Raw genomic sequence first — 12,946 nt, 5'->3', positions numbered from 1 at the left:
CAAGTCGGCAGTCGTGAGAGCGGAGGAGAGAGCCGCGGCCGACTCTGCAGCAAAGACTCTTGTACAGTCGGTTTCATCTCATAAGGAGATGCCAATTGTCCTAGCTGCTAAAGCATTTTCTGATTATTTGTCCCGTCTTGTCCAAATTTTAGAAATCCCCGTCAGTCCTGTCTTGTCCCCTGACCCTGTCCCCAGAAGTCCCAAATGTCCAGCCGTTGTCTCCCCGTGTCCTGTTGATGTGGCCCCGTGTCCTGTGGTCCCCCCGTGTCCAGTAGATGTTGCCCCCCCGTGTCCAGTAGATGTTGCCCCCCCGTGTCCAGTAGATGTTGCCCCCCCGTGTCCAGTAGATGTTGCCCCCCCGTGTCCAGTAGATGTTGCCCCCCCGTGTCCAGTAGATGTTGCCCCCCCGTGTCCAGTAGATGTTGTCGCCCCGTGTCCAGTAGATGTTGTTCCCCCGTGTCCAGCTGTCGTCTCCCCGCGTCCTGTAAGTCTTGCCCCGCGTCCCGTAAGTGTTGCCCCGCGTCCCTTGTCTGCTCCTGTCATGTCCCCTGTCAGTTGTCCTGAGACCCCTCCCCGCCCCTCACCACCCAGACCTGCCCGTACCCCCCGTCGTCAGCCTTCGTCCTGTCCTCCTAAGTTTCCTACCCCACCCCCCCGCCCTGGTCTGTCCCCCATGAACTTTGTGGTCCCGCCCCCTCCCCTTCCCTGTTTGTTTTTTTTGTTATGTCACCCTAACCCTGCCATTGTGTTTTCATGTTTGCCTTTGTTATTATTAGTCATGTCTTGTTGGTTTGTGTCTGTGTCCCAGTCTGTCATGTCAGTCATGTCCCGTGTTTGATGTTCCCTTGAGGAGCGTCTGGAAGCCGCTCCTTAAGGGAGGGGTTCTGTCATGATCCTGCCCTCGTGTCCTTGATTTTTCCTAGTCTTGAGGCAGGATCATGACAGACCCTTGTTTTGTGTACAAGCGCATGGCCTTGTCTTTGGGCCATGTGCTTGTGTTGTCTCGTTCCCTTGCCCCGCCCCCCTTGTTATCCTAGTCGTGTCGTGATTGCCCGATCTGTGTCACCTGTCGTGTCTTAATTGTTCCCCCTATTTAGATCTCCTAGTGTGCTCTGTCTTGCGTCGGTTCATTGTGTTACTTATGTGTTTCTCTGATGTGTTCTACTTATGTGATCGTGTGTGAGATTGTGCTGTACCCTCTGAAGTCCTTGTATTACCGTGAGTGTTTGTAGTTAGTGTCAAGAGTTTGTTTGTCTTATCAATCCTGCCCTGTTAAGTTGTTTAGTTCCTGCCCTAGCTGTTGTTTTCCCCCTCGTGGGTTTTGTTTTCCCCTTTTTGTAATAAACCCTTTGTTTGAGAATCCCTGTCTGCACCTGAGTTCCTCCCTTGCCTAGACCCTGACATCTTCGAAATGCAGGGAACAAACAAAAACACTTGCACAACTCCGTTGATGCTCTGTAAAAATAAACTCCATCCACTGGTCCCTTAATGCTGTTTTTTTTTTTTTTTTTTGGTAATCTGTGCAGGGTTGTCTTGCCCTGGAAACCAAAAACACACTTCTTTTGTGACTTTTCGCGATGCTCTCACTCTGATCAGTGAATCGCTCTGATCAGTGAAATGTCTGTGGCTGTGCTGCTCAGCTTCGCTATACGGGAGCGCGCGCTCTTCCGGCAGAAGTGCGTCAGGACCCATATAAGGAAATTCCGCTCCATCTAACGTCACACAGAGCCATAGTCGAAAAAAACTTTTTTGGGAACAAAAATACTCCTTCAAATGTACAACTTAATTTTTGAAACTTTGTCCATGTTTAGCATGGGAATCCAACTCTTTAACAGTGTAAAAAACTCAGTATGCATGAAATAGCATTTCACCCCCCCTTTAAGAATTGGAGAGTCGTGTTCCAGATCTAGAGACCTTCAGGAATGTTCTAGTAACTGAACATTGCATTTGATTTCTTCTTTTCTTTATTTGACTGAGTTTTCTGTTCCCTCCAACAATGTATATTTTAGCAGGTTCACTTCACATTTACATTTTGCATTTGTTAATTTTGAAGATGCGTTTATCTAGAGTGACTTACTGCTAAAACATAAGTGATTCATCCCATGGGTACAGAACTTGTCCAAAACTGGTCAGAAATGCTAGGGGAAAACAAAAGGGAGTTCTCATTGGATTTATTGAAGTAAAGAGGGAATTGGGAAAATCATTCCATCAATGACAGTGAAAGTTACAGAAAGTGATTTTGTGCCTCTGTGTTAGTACCACAGACTTGAGGGAATAAAGATTTATGAAAGTAAAGGTAGGTGAGAGGTTTTAGATTCGGTAATTGTTCGATATGCAAGCTTCAGTGCCTTATGCCTGATGTGAAGGCTTGAGGTGGTCTTTGAGATGTGGTCTGTAAAAGGCTAACCTGAATGATGCTATTGTTTACTGATGGTGTCTGCATTTGGCTCAGGTGGTGTTCTTTCATCCAAGTCGACATGTCTACAAGGCATGGTGAGATCAGTGCAGCCACTGTGCGATCATTGGGCTGGAACGTGAAGGCAAAGTAAAGCTGTGTGCTGTCTGAACTTTTTTGTTTTGAAAGAGAAAATCTCAAAATGAGAAAGCAAACAAAAGCAGTGTAAATATCCTAAGTCATGCTATACAGGACATTTTTATTTTTATTTTTTTACAAAGGTTGCCAGCATTTGCTCCTCTTACCAGAGTAAAGTCACTGTGATTTCAGGTGAGTTAAAAGTGTTTACTTAAAGTTACTGCTGTTTGTTTTTTTAGGTGCTTGTCATTTAATGAAAAATGCACATTTTAAAAGCTTGAGCTTGCAGAGTGATATTAAACAACCTCAAAATGTATACAAATTCTTTTGTGAAAGATCTGTTCACAAAACATTAATGTGATGGCTATGCATATGAATCATTTTCCCAAATTGCTACTGTATCATCTTACCATTGATTGCCAAGAGTAACAACAATGCACTTATCATTTTTAGTCTTGGACATAAAAAGTTGGAGATAAAAACTTTAAAGCCAATAAATCATCATTCACTGCTTGTAGAAGCTTTGGAAACCAAGTTTAAATCTGAAGAAACCTTTCACTAATATAATTTTATCGTATAGCAAAACAAAAGATCATTAAAAAAAAGTGTTTCTGGAAATTGTTGAAATGCCACAGTCACAATTCAAACCAGCTATCTACTTGTAAATAATAACGCCAGAAGTGTTAAATAATGAGTATGAGAGCATTAATCTAAAGCATTTGTTGTTGAAGTGCAATTGTTGTTGAATAATAGCAGTAATCACAGTAATCACACTTCACAATAGCACACTGTTCATCTGTAGATTGATGCAAAACTGGAATTAAGCCAAAACAATAAATTGGATTTATGGATGAAAAGAAAACAATGCATAATATTCAGAGCATTGTAAGAGCACAAACAGATGCAAAGCCTTCTCTGTTAATTTCACCAATAGGCACTTTGCCCTGTTTGTTGTTTATAGTGTTTAAATGTGCTTTTACACTGTATATGACACCAGTGAAGGATTGGAAGGGATACATTTGATTGAAAGGGAGAAAAGGCAGAGGGGAAACTAGATAAATAAGTGAGCATAAGTTTAATCCACTAAGGTGTATCTCATGAGAAACTGGAGGGAGGGCACTTACTAACTACTGAGCTGTTTAATTAGGTGCCCTGCTGCTTGTTAATGAGGGCACTAACGAGGGCACTGTAGCCATGGACTGCGGCTGCCCGCTGATCATTACTGGAAGGCAGTGTGTGTGTATCACAAATGTAGGCCTGGCCCGGACAACAACATGAGCGACGCAGAGGCGGCAGGGGGCCAGGGCATGTGCTCTGCAGGGGGAGTGCGGATTCACACAGCGCTGGGAGGGGGTGAAGCCAAAAGCCAGTGTTAATTGAAGCCTAGCAGGGTAAGTGTTGATTTTTTTTTTTTTTTTTTTTCATAGCAGCTTTTGCCGATTTGTTTGTTTATGTTGACATCTCATTAGTTATATTGATTAGGTGGGGGAAAAAAGTGGCACTAATTTCATATTCATTGCTTGGCTTGTTTTTATGGAGTCAACGCTGTAGTTTATTGCCAACTTCCACGGTTCCTTCAGTGTCGTTCCTCTCATTAAACAGTGTGTTATTAAACCCATTTATTTCCAGTAGACAGACTGGGAACATTTTGTTTTTGCTTACTAAAAGAAAGCTACATAAAATTGTCTGTTAATGTGTATTCTCACCCTGAGCCCTTACTTCATTAGTTGACCAGCATACTCCGCAACCTATACATTGTCTATTCTGAGATCTTCAATAGTCTACATAGATTTACATTCAGAAGTAAATGTCATAATTCATATATAATGCTTTCTTTTTCAAATGCCACTCTTTTAACTATACAAAATGTAGGTTGTAATTAACTAAGGCTTGTATCAATAACGTACATAATATATCATAATTACAAATAAATAACATTGATGTTTTGCTTTTTTAAATAAATTCTGTAACAACAGAACAATACAACAAATAATTGCTGTTATTATTGCTGTTGGTGGTGTTTTTTTGTTATTATTAGTCAGATATTTAAATTTATTTTTGTATCTAAAATTTATATTTTCAAGTTAATCGTAGACAAGTAATCAAGTTATTCAAGTCAAGTAAAGTTGATTTATTAATATATTCTTTCGTATGACTTGCTAATGGCTGTTCTTAAAAGTAATACAAACATTTCAGGCCCAGTTACTGTCTCACTAATAGCACAAGATTGCGAGGAACACCAAAAAAATAAAATAAATAATAATAATAAAACCTTGTTTTTCAGTGTGGATAATTATGCTATTTCCTGTCAATGTGTGGAAGTTCAGTTTCATTAGTCAGGTATAAACTAGAAACAAACTAGTGTGCACTTCTGCTGCAAACTGGTGTTTAATATTATGATAATGAATTAAAATAATAGCATAACTAACCAGTTTGCAACATCAAGCAACATAATAAACTCTTAACACAGCTAAAATAAAAGTAAGCAGCTGAAATTGGAAGCCTTGCACATTCATAATTAAAACGACTGTGTTTTGTGCTTACAGTATGTTAAAAATAAGAAATTGTGCACTGTGTAGTGACCTTGGAAAACTAAATCACATTGTATCACTGTCCCTTTGATGCCAAGTTAGAAAGAGAGCGAAACCATGGCCGTTTATCCACCAGTTATTGCAGAGCAGACAGCTTTGAGAATGAAAAAAGAGAACCGGAAAGAAAAAAAAAAGATCCCATTTCATCTCTCCAGGAACATGACAGAGGAATAAAAGCTATACTAAAGTTCAATGGGGCCTGTAAGTTTCTCTTCCTCCCGCAATTTGTCACAAGCGGAGAGGTCCATCCGATTGGTGCACTCAGGTGTCCGGATGAATGCCTGAGGGGCTCGGTCAGACGCACAGATATGATTCTGCAATATGGTTCAGCAGGTCGGCATGTGCCATGAATGCTTGTTGTAAGGCCGTGTTATCAGGATGCCACCTCTAGTTTCCAAGACTGAACAGCAGACATAATTGATATTCCTCTGTGCCTTTCAGCTGGAAGGTTGAAAACGGGAGGCCACAGTCCCTGGGAGTATTTTGCTGTAGTTGGGACACTTAATGTTTTTTTTTTTTTTTTTTTTTTGCACGAAAATTTTAAGCGTGGAAATTTACTAAACCAAAGATCCATAGAACAGCCTCAAAATTGTGTAAAGTGCATTAATTGGGACCAAGTGGTGGCAAATGATACCTTTTTTTTTTTTTTTGACACAATTGATACAATTATAAAACTGTGTGGTATAATATGTATCCTGTGCAGTGATGTCAGATGATTTTGATATATATATATATATATATATATATATATATATATATATATATATATATATATATATATATATATATATATATATATATATTCATACATTATTATTATTACATAATTACAAATAAAATTAAATGTAAAAAGCAAAATAAACCTAAAGTGATATTCTTAATGTACTGGAGATGGTACTTGAGTCTGATGCCAGCAGGAGCTCATTAGTCCACACACAAAAACATGTTGCAGTTGCTCAGAGGGGACTTTGCATGAAAAAATTTCCAATGTACAATGCTCGTTCCTCTTCTGTGCTCCCAGTGCATTGCTGATCAGCCTGCAGCTCATGTGTAAGTGAAGGGAGCAAGTTTGTTTCTGTGTCAAAAACCTTGTCTATTTGCTGTTTTTGCTCAAGTGCATATGATTATGGTATTAACGTGCTTTTTATTGTTAACCTATAGGCTTACCTACAACAAAGCAATGCTTTAAGCATGTCTTGAACACTGGCTTTGATTATCTATGTCTAAGGCATTTATGGTCCTGCAACAAAGTACACAGGCTTCTTTGGTTAACTATTGCTCAACACACATTCAATGAATTGAAAGTATTTATTTATTTATTTGTATTTATTTTCTTAACAGTATTACCCTACCCTTTATGATGGGTGAAAGCAGAGAAAGCCATTGTTAACCTTTTAAAAAGTAAAAAATTATAATTATCATTCTAAAGTATAAAGTATACTAATTTAGCGTTGATGTTTACTTGCAATAGAAAATACTCTCAATTCCAAAACTTAAGGAAACATGAAAGACATTCACCATCTTTGTTGGTAAAATGAAATGTTTTCATTTGAAAAATACATGAGACATTTGCTTTGCTTAGAGTTAGATGTGCCAATATATTGTGTCGTGTCGTGTCGTGACGTGACATGACATAAAAAAAAAATGGATAAAGCCAGAAATGGGGTAGTAACAATCAGCCTGGATCTAGAAAGGTAAAAACAAAAATGACTAAATACATTTTTGTCAGTGATTGCAGTTAGTGTACAAATGAATAAAATTCAAACGTTTGTTATTGTAGCTGTTATCCATTATTGACCCTCTAAAAGCTGTTTATTCATCTAGGTTCTAAATAACGACAGTATATCCAGGAATATATCTGTGTCTTCGAACACCCTGTTAAGGCAGTTTTAATTTTGTTAATAAATATAATGTAACTATTATTATTAATATTTTTTTTTTTTTTTTTTTTTTTAGCTAAAACTAATAGCCTATCTGATCATAAAAACTGACAAAATATACAATATTTGCTCATAAGTCTTTAAATCATAATTGTGATGGATTTATATATGTAAAAGACATATGGAATTTGGGTCTTTGTGTTGTTTTAACAACGTTCTGATTGAATCTTAAATTGTCTGATTCACACTGATATCCTACACTCTGACCATTAAAAATGCTTTCATCTAAAAAATGCCATTAAATAATTGATTAATGTATTGATCTAGACCCCCAATTCCAAAAAAAAAAAAAAGTGTTTTTGTTTTTTGGCAGAAACATCATGGGCCCTATCTTGCACCCAGCGCAATTGACTTTGTACACCGACGCATGTGTCATTCCTATTTTGCACCCGCGCAAAGCGCGCTTTTCCCTCCACAGAAGCACGTCGCTAAACTAGTGAATGAACTTGCGCTCCCTGGGCGGTTCAGCGCAAAAAAGGAGGCGTGTTCCGGCGCAAACAATCCCTGGTGCTATTTTGTTGTTCCATTAAACAATTGCGCCACTGACCAGAAAAAACCTAGTCTAAAGTCAGTGGCGCGTTGCGCGTTGTTCATTATGCTATTTTAAGGGCGCATGCTTGGCCATAATGTATAGCGTGCACAACGCGCATACACTTTGCTCATGTACCTAATCTACACAGATGCAACAGTTATTTTTGCAAATCATAAATTGTTACACTAAAAAAATATTAACACATGAGATGACGGAAATCATTGTGGTGTGCCACGAAGATGTGAAAAAAATAGGCATAAAACTAGCTCACAAATTATTCAGGCTAATTATTCTCCCATCCCCATACAACACACCTTCTCTGTCTTTCACTGCTCTTACAAGAACATCAGTCTCCTCGGCTGTGAACCGCTCCTGGCGTGCGCCTGGTAAATACGCCATAATAATAGCAATCCATAATGGAACTTGCGCACCTGCTTTTAAAGGGAATGTTGGATGACGCTCTGATTGGTTTATTTCACGTTACGCCCAAACCACACCTATGAATAATGAAGCTACTTCAGACCAACCCATTTTAGATTTGCGCCGGGCGCAAGAGCCATTTATCCTGCCGGGAAAATAGCAACAGCGCCGAGACCCGCCCACAAAGTTACTTGCGCTTCGCGCTTTGACACTTGCGTTTCAGATCGTTAAAATAGGGCCCCATGTATTTCTACATTTTTATTACCAGTACCAAACATACTACTTGTGTGTGTGTGTGTGTGGTTGAGGTGGGGTGTGTGTGTGTGTGTGTGTTTATTCCTGTGATGGCAAAGCTGAATTTTCATCCGTCATTACTTCAGTGTTCTTAGAAATCTTTCTTATAGTGGTTGGCAGTATTGAAGTACATTTACTCCTTTACATTTACTTGAGTGAACGTTTGTGAAATTTGGGTAGGTACTTTTACTTTAAGTTGAGCATATTAAAAATCGGTACTTTTACTTCCTGGATGATGTGTCTCTCATTACTTATTTGTAATGCAATACATGATAAGAAATGTATAGTTTATTCCAAGTGCACTATATCTTTTCAATTCTCCTTGATCAAAAAAGTAGGCAATACGATCTGAAGTGGCCAGGAACCTATAAAGACAATTGAAACCAATTCTGCAAATGTGTCCTATTATTTGCCATCAGTGAAGATCTTTAGTTGAACTCCCTCTGCATAGTCTGTGAATGAACCCACAGGACCAATGTTGCCAATCAAAGACATATCCAATAATTGTGTCAACACAATGGGCAAATCAGAGGCATTTAAGTTAGAATCAACTCACTGCTCAGAACAACTAAGCTTTTGTTCAGTGTTGTCACGCAAGCTCACAAATCTCATAACATACAGAGTGTTTACACGATTGTGCAGTAAAGAGAAATGGATTAATTATGATGGAACATTGTGAAATTGCGATGAACAGAGTGGCAGCCTCTCTTCATCAGTCTCTTCTGTGTTTATTGCAAAATATCTAATTACTGTATGTAATAATCATTTAAATAATTATTAAAATGAATATATGAATAATATAATAATGGTAATAATACCATACTGATACCAATATTGAGATGATAAACTTTACTTGAGTAATTATTTTAAGTACTTGTACTTTTAGTTTTTGGATAATCTAAATAGTTATTTAGATTGCTAATAGTAATAGTATAATAGTATCTAGGTTTTTGTGTGTGTGTGTGTGTGTGCAATTCGAAGTGTGCTACACACAGGTCAGTGGGCTTGTACAAACCACACTTTTCACACACACTGCTGTGTGCACACAATCCCACAAAAGACAAGAGAATATGTGTGTTTGCATGCAAATCATGCACTGTTCCCCAGCCAGCACACATCATGCACTGTTCCCCAGCCAGCTGCTTGACAATGTATCTCTTTGCACTTGTACAGTATTATGTCAATAATTCATAAAGTCTGTATTTTCTTTTTTTAGTTTATGTATAGGCAACATTTATATATAGGACTGTATAGTCAAAATCTGTCAGTAGGTTAGTTGTGTATAGGTTTATACTGTTTTAATTAGTTGTTGTATGTCTGTATTTATGTACCGTGGTCCTGTGAGGCACGACATTTCATTCCACTGTATGTCCACACATGTAGCAGAATGACAATAATGCTCAACTTGACTTGATGACCCCTTTAAAAAGGTTTAACACGTAAAAAAAAAAAAAAAAAAAAAAAAAATATATATATATATGACTTACAATTTTGCTCAGGACTACAGATAATTGTAAAGGTTTTACAAATATTCCCTCCCCAGAAGTGAGAGCAGCTCTCATGCAGTCTGTTAGCTCAAACCAACCATTAAACCAAACCTACCAGCTCCATTCATCTCCTATACTCTCCAGACACATGCTTGAACAAAACAGAGTAATAGTGCAGTAGAAGACCCCCTTGTGACTGCTATAATTTGAAAGCTAATCTATGTGTCCATCAGTTTGACGGCTATTATACAGTATTTAGCTACTCCTCTCTTTCTCTCCTTCCATCTTTCTAGTCCATCCTATCTCAGTTGCTGTTTTTTGCTTCCTCTTCTGTTCCCTTCTCTTTTTTTTCCCCTCCACCCTTGTTACCAAATTTGTTGCTTAAGTCCTGATTAACTCCCTGTGTGATGGAAGGATGTTGGGGATGGTTAGGGTACAAATTAAATGCCCTGTCTCCTCTGCTCCTTCTGCAATCAGTGCATTCAGCTCCCCACTGCCATCAACTGCCTCAATCTATGATAAAGCTCTTCAAAGTTGTAGCATCTCCCAACCTGTGGATGGGAATTTCTAAACAAGGTCATCCTTAGGACTTATAATCTGTACATTATGATCTGTACAACTGAACTTATTAGGGAGGTGCGCTATGACTAATTTCAAAATCACTTGAACAGAGATTTGGTATCCGACTAGTCAACAAGTCTGAAAGTAAAAACAAAAAAAAACAGCAGAAGACCGTCAAAAACATTGTCTGTATGTGCAATTGATTTGGAATACTCGATATATGAATCAAACAATCAAATAACTCTAGATACCTTATAATTTGAGTTCTTATTGTCCATCAAACCATTAAAATGTACAACACTGATGGCAACAAAAGCAGCAGACATGCTGAATGAAAATGCAAATTCACTCTCTGACATTTGAAGGTGCTTTGGACAAGCAGAAGCACAGCAGTTACCCCATAAACAAAATAGCAATGCGCCAATAAACACTATTTTGTTTGACTTTCTTCAGAGAGATTTCATTGACGTTGTTCATGTTATCTCCATTTAATGTCTGTTCCCTATCATTCATTATGTTTTCCCCGTTTAAAAAAGTAAATATGCTTCTGCACATGCTCATCTTCAAATGATCATATTCTCACACATCCCTAGTTATATGATTATTTAAAGTTTATGATGTTGCAGATATATATGAAACCTGCAAATTATATATATATATATATATATATATATATATATATATATATATATATATATATATATATATATATATATATATATATATATATATATATATTCTCAAAGGGACAGCATTTATTTTTAAATGGAAATCTTTTCCAATGCAGCAATGCAAACATCTTTACTGTCACTTTTGATAAATTTAATGGGTACTAGCTAAATAAAAGTAATATTTAAAAACAATCTTACTGGCTTAAAATATAGATTTACTTTTTATATAAAATATATTTTATATTTTTTAATTTTATATTTTATTTCTGTATATTTTTGGTTCTTTATTTCCTCTGAAAATGGAAATATGCTATCGTTAAAAAGTGCAATTTTGAAACTGACAGTCTATGTGTAGATCTAGAAACAAAGGAACTTTGTGGTAAAAGCACAACACATAATGTGGCTAAAATTGTCATTTAGTTTGATCGACTCATCTGAACATACAGAAACCCATAAAGGGTGCCAACATCATAGTTGTATGTCTTTCCTAATAAAATGTTCACCTGATATTCTTTCATTTTCATGTGTAATGAGCCACAAATCTGTCTGAAATGCCAAATTAAAGTGAAGAGATTGGTGGTTAAGTTGTTGAAGGTTCAAATGATCCCTTTAAAACCTAAACAAACTCTCACATGCCAGAAGGACAAGAGAAAAGTGATTTGAACACTTTGAAATCATAGATGCTCTAATACCCAGTTGTTTTCAAACTGCAGGTTGCATTGAATGGACTGTAATGCTCCCAGACAGACAAATCTAGACATATCCAATACAAGAGCAATTTGAAAAAGTATGTAATGTATAAATTCAAACAGCTTTGATTAGTATGCAAGGTCACACGCTCACTCTCTTTTTCACTACTGCAGACTCAGAAAAAAAAAAAAAGTAACTAGTAAGAGCGGGAGTTCATTGGAATTCATTCATCAAGTGTATGTATGCATGCATATACAGAGGCTTTCGGCAAATCACTTCAGCAAACACACTTTAATGGCATTGCATATACTGAGAGAGGCTGTTGGTGGTGATAAGCATGGTGCTTTGTCTATATCGCACACACACTCTATCTTGCTCTGGAGTAGTTGGAGGCAGAAAAGTTTATTCTAATGTTTGCTTCTGCCTATTAATTCAATTCATATTTCCCCTGACTCCTCAAATTCTGTAATATTGCTTTTAGAGAGTAATAATTTAGTTAGTGTTTACTCACTGGCATGTTTTCGAAAGCTGTCACTCCCTGGTGAGCTGGAGCAGGGTGTTCCCATGGAAAATGTTTTGTTTGCCAATGGGAAACAAAATGACTAAAAATGCAATGGGAACATGGGTAGTAAGACAAAGCTGTCAAAAGTTATTGCTAAACTGACACTTTTTAATTTGAGACTGCTTTTTTATTCACTAAAAAATAAGTATATCAAGCATTTCATTTTTATTTGTTTTGTTGGGATGGAAACTGTTCGGATAAAGAAAAGGAGCACATGTTTATGGCATCTGTTTCAGAGTGAAATAATCTGAGATATCGTACATACTGCAGTTGCTATTGCTAGCAAATGTGCAGAGAGTGTAAACTATTCACATGAAACCCCCTAAAATAAGGTCTAGCGATGCCATGTTAAGCATAGCGAATGAATAAGGGTGCTTCAATTCTATATAATGAAATAATGTTCAAACAACAAAATAGTTATAAGTTAAATTGATAGTTCACATTAATTATTTATACATTTTGTCATTACCGTATTTTCCGGACTATAAGTCACACTTTTTTTCATAGTTTGGCTGGTCCTGCGACTTATAGTCAGGTGCGACTTATTTATCTAAATTAATTTGACATTAACCGAGAAAAATGAACCCAAGAGAAAAAAAAACAAAACAATAGAAAACATTACCATCTCTAGCCGCGAGAGGGCGCTCTATGCTGCTCAGTGCTCC

General features: G+C 37.3%; 1 long non-coding RNA gene across 1 annotated transcript in view; it reads left to right on the top strand.

Annotated features, from left to right (window-relative positions):
* Window positions 1-3,750: 3,750 nt before the first annotated feature.
* LOC128027446 (uncharacterized) overlaps window positions 3,751-12,946 on the top strand; it is a 36,649-nt gene continuing 27,453 nt past the window's right edge. Inside the window, exon 1 of the long non-coding RNA XR_008186722.1 lies at window positions 3,751-3,924. This is a non-coding gene — a long non-coding RNA (uncharacterized LOC128027446). The remainder of the gene's footprint in view (window positions 3,925-12,946) is intronic.

The sequence above is a fragment of the Carassius gibelio genome, chromosome A14 (assembly GCF_023724105.1).
Source record: "Carassius gibelio isolate Cgi1373 ecotype wild population from Czech Republic chromosome A14, carGib1.2-hapl.c, whole genome shotgun sequence".
NCBI lineage: Eukaryota > Metazoa > Chordata > Actinopteri > Cypriniformes > Cyprinidae > Carassius > Carassius gibelio.
Note: the sequence above shows the minus strand (reverse complement) of the source record. Positions and strands in the feature narration are given on the sequence as shown.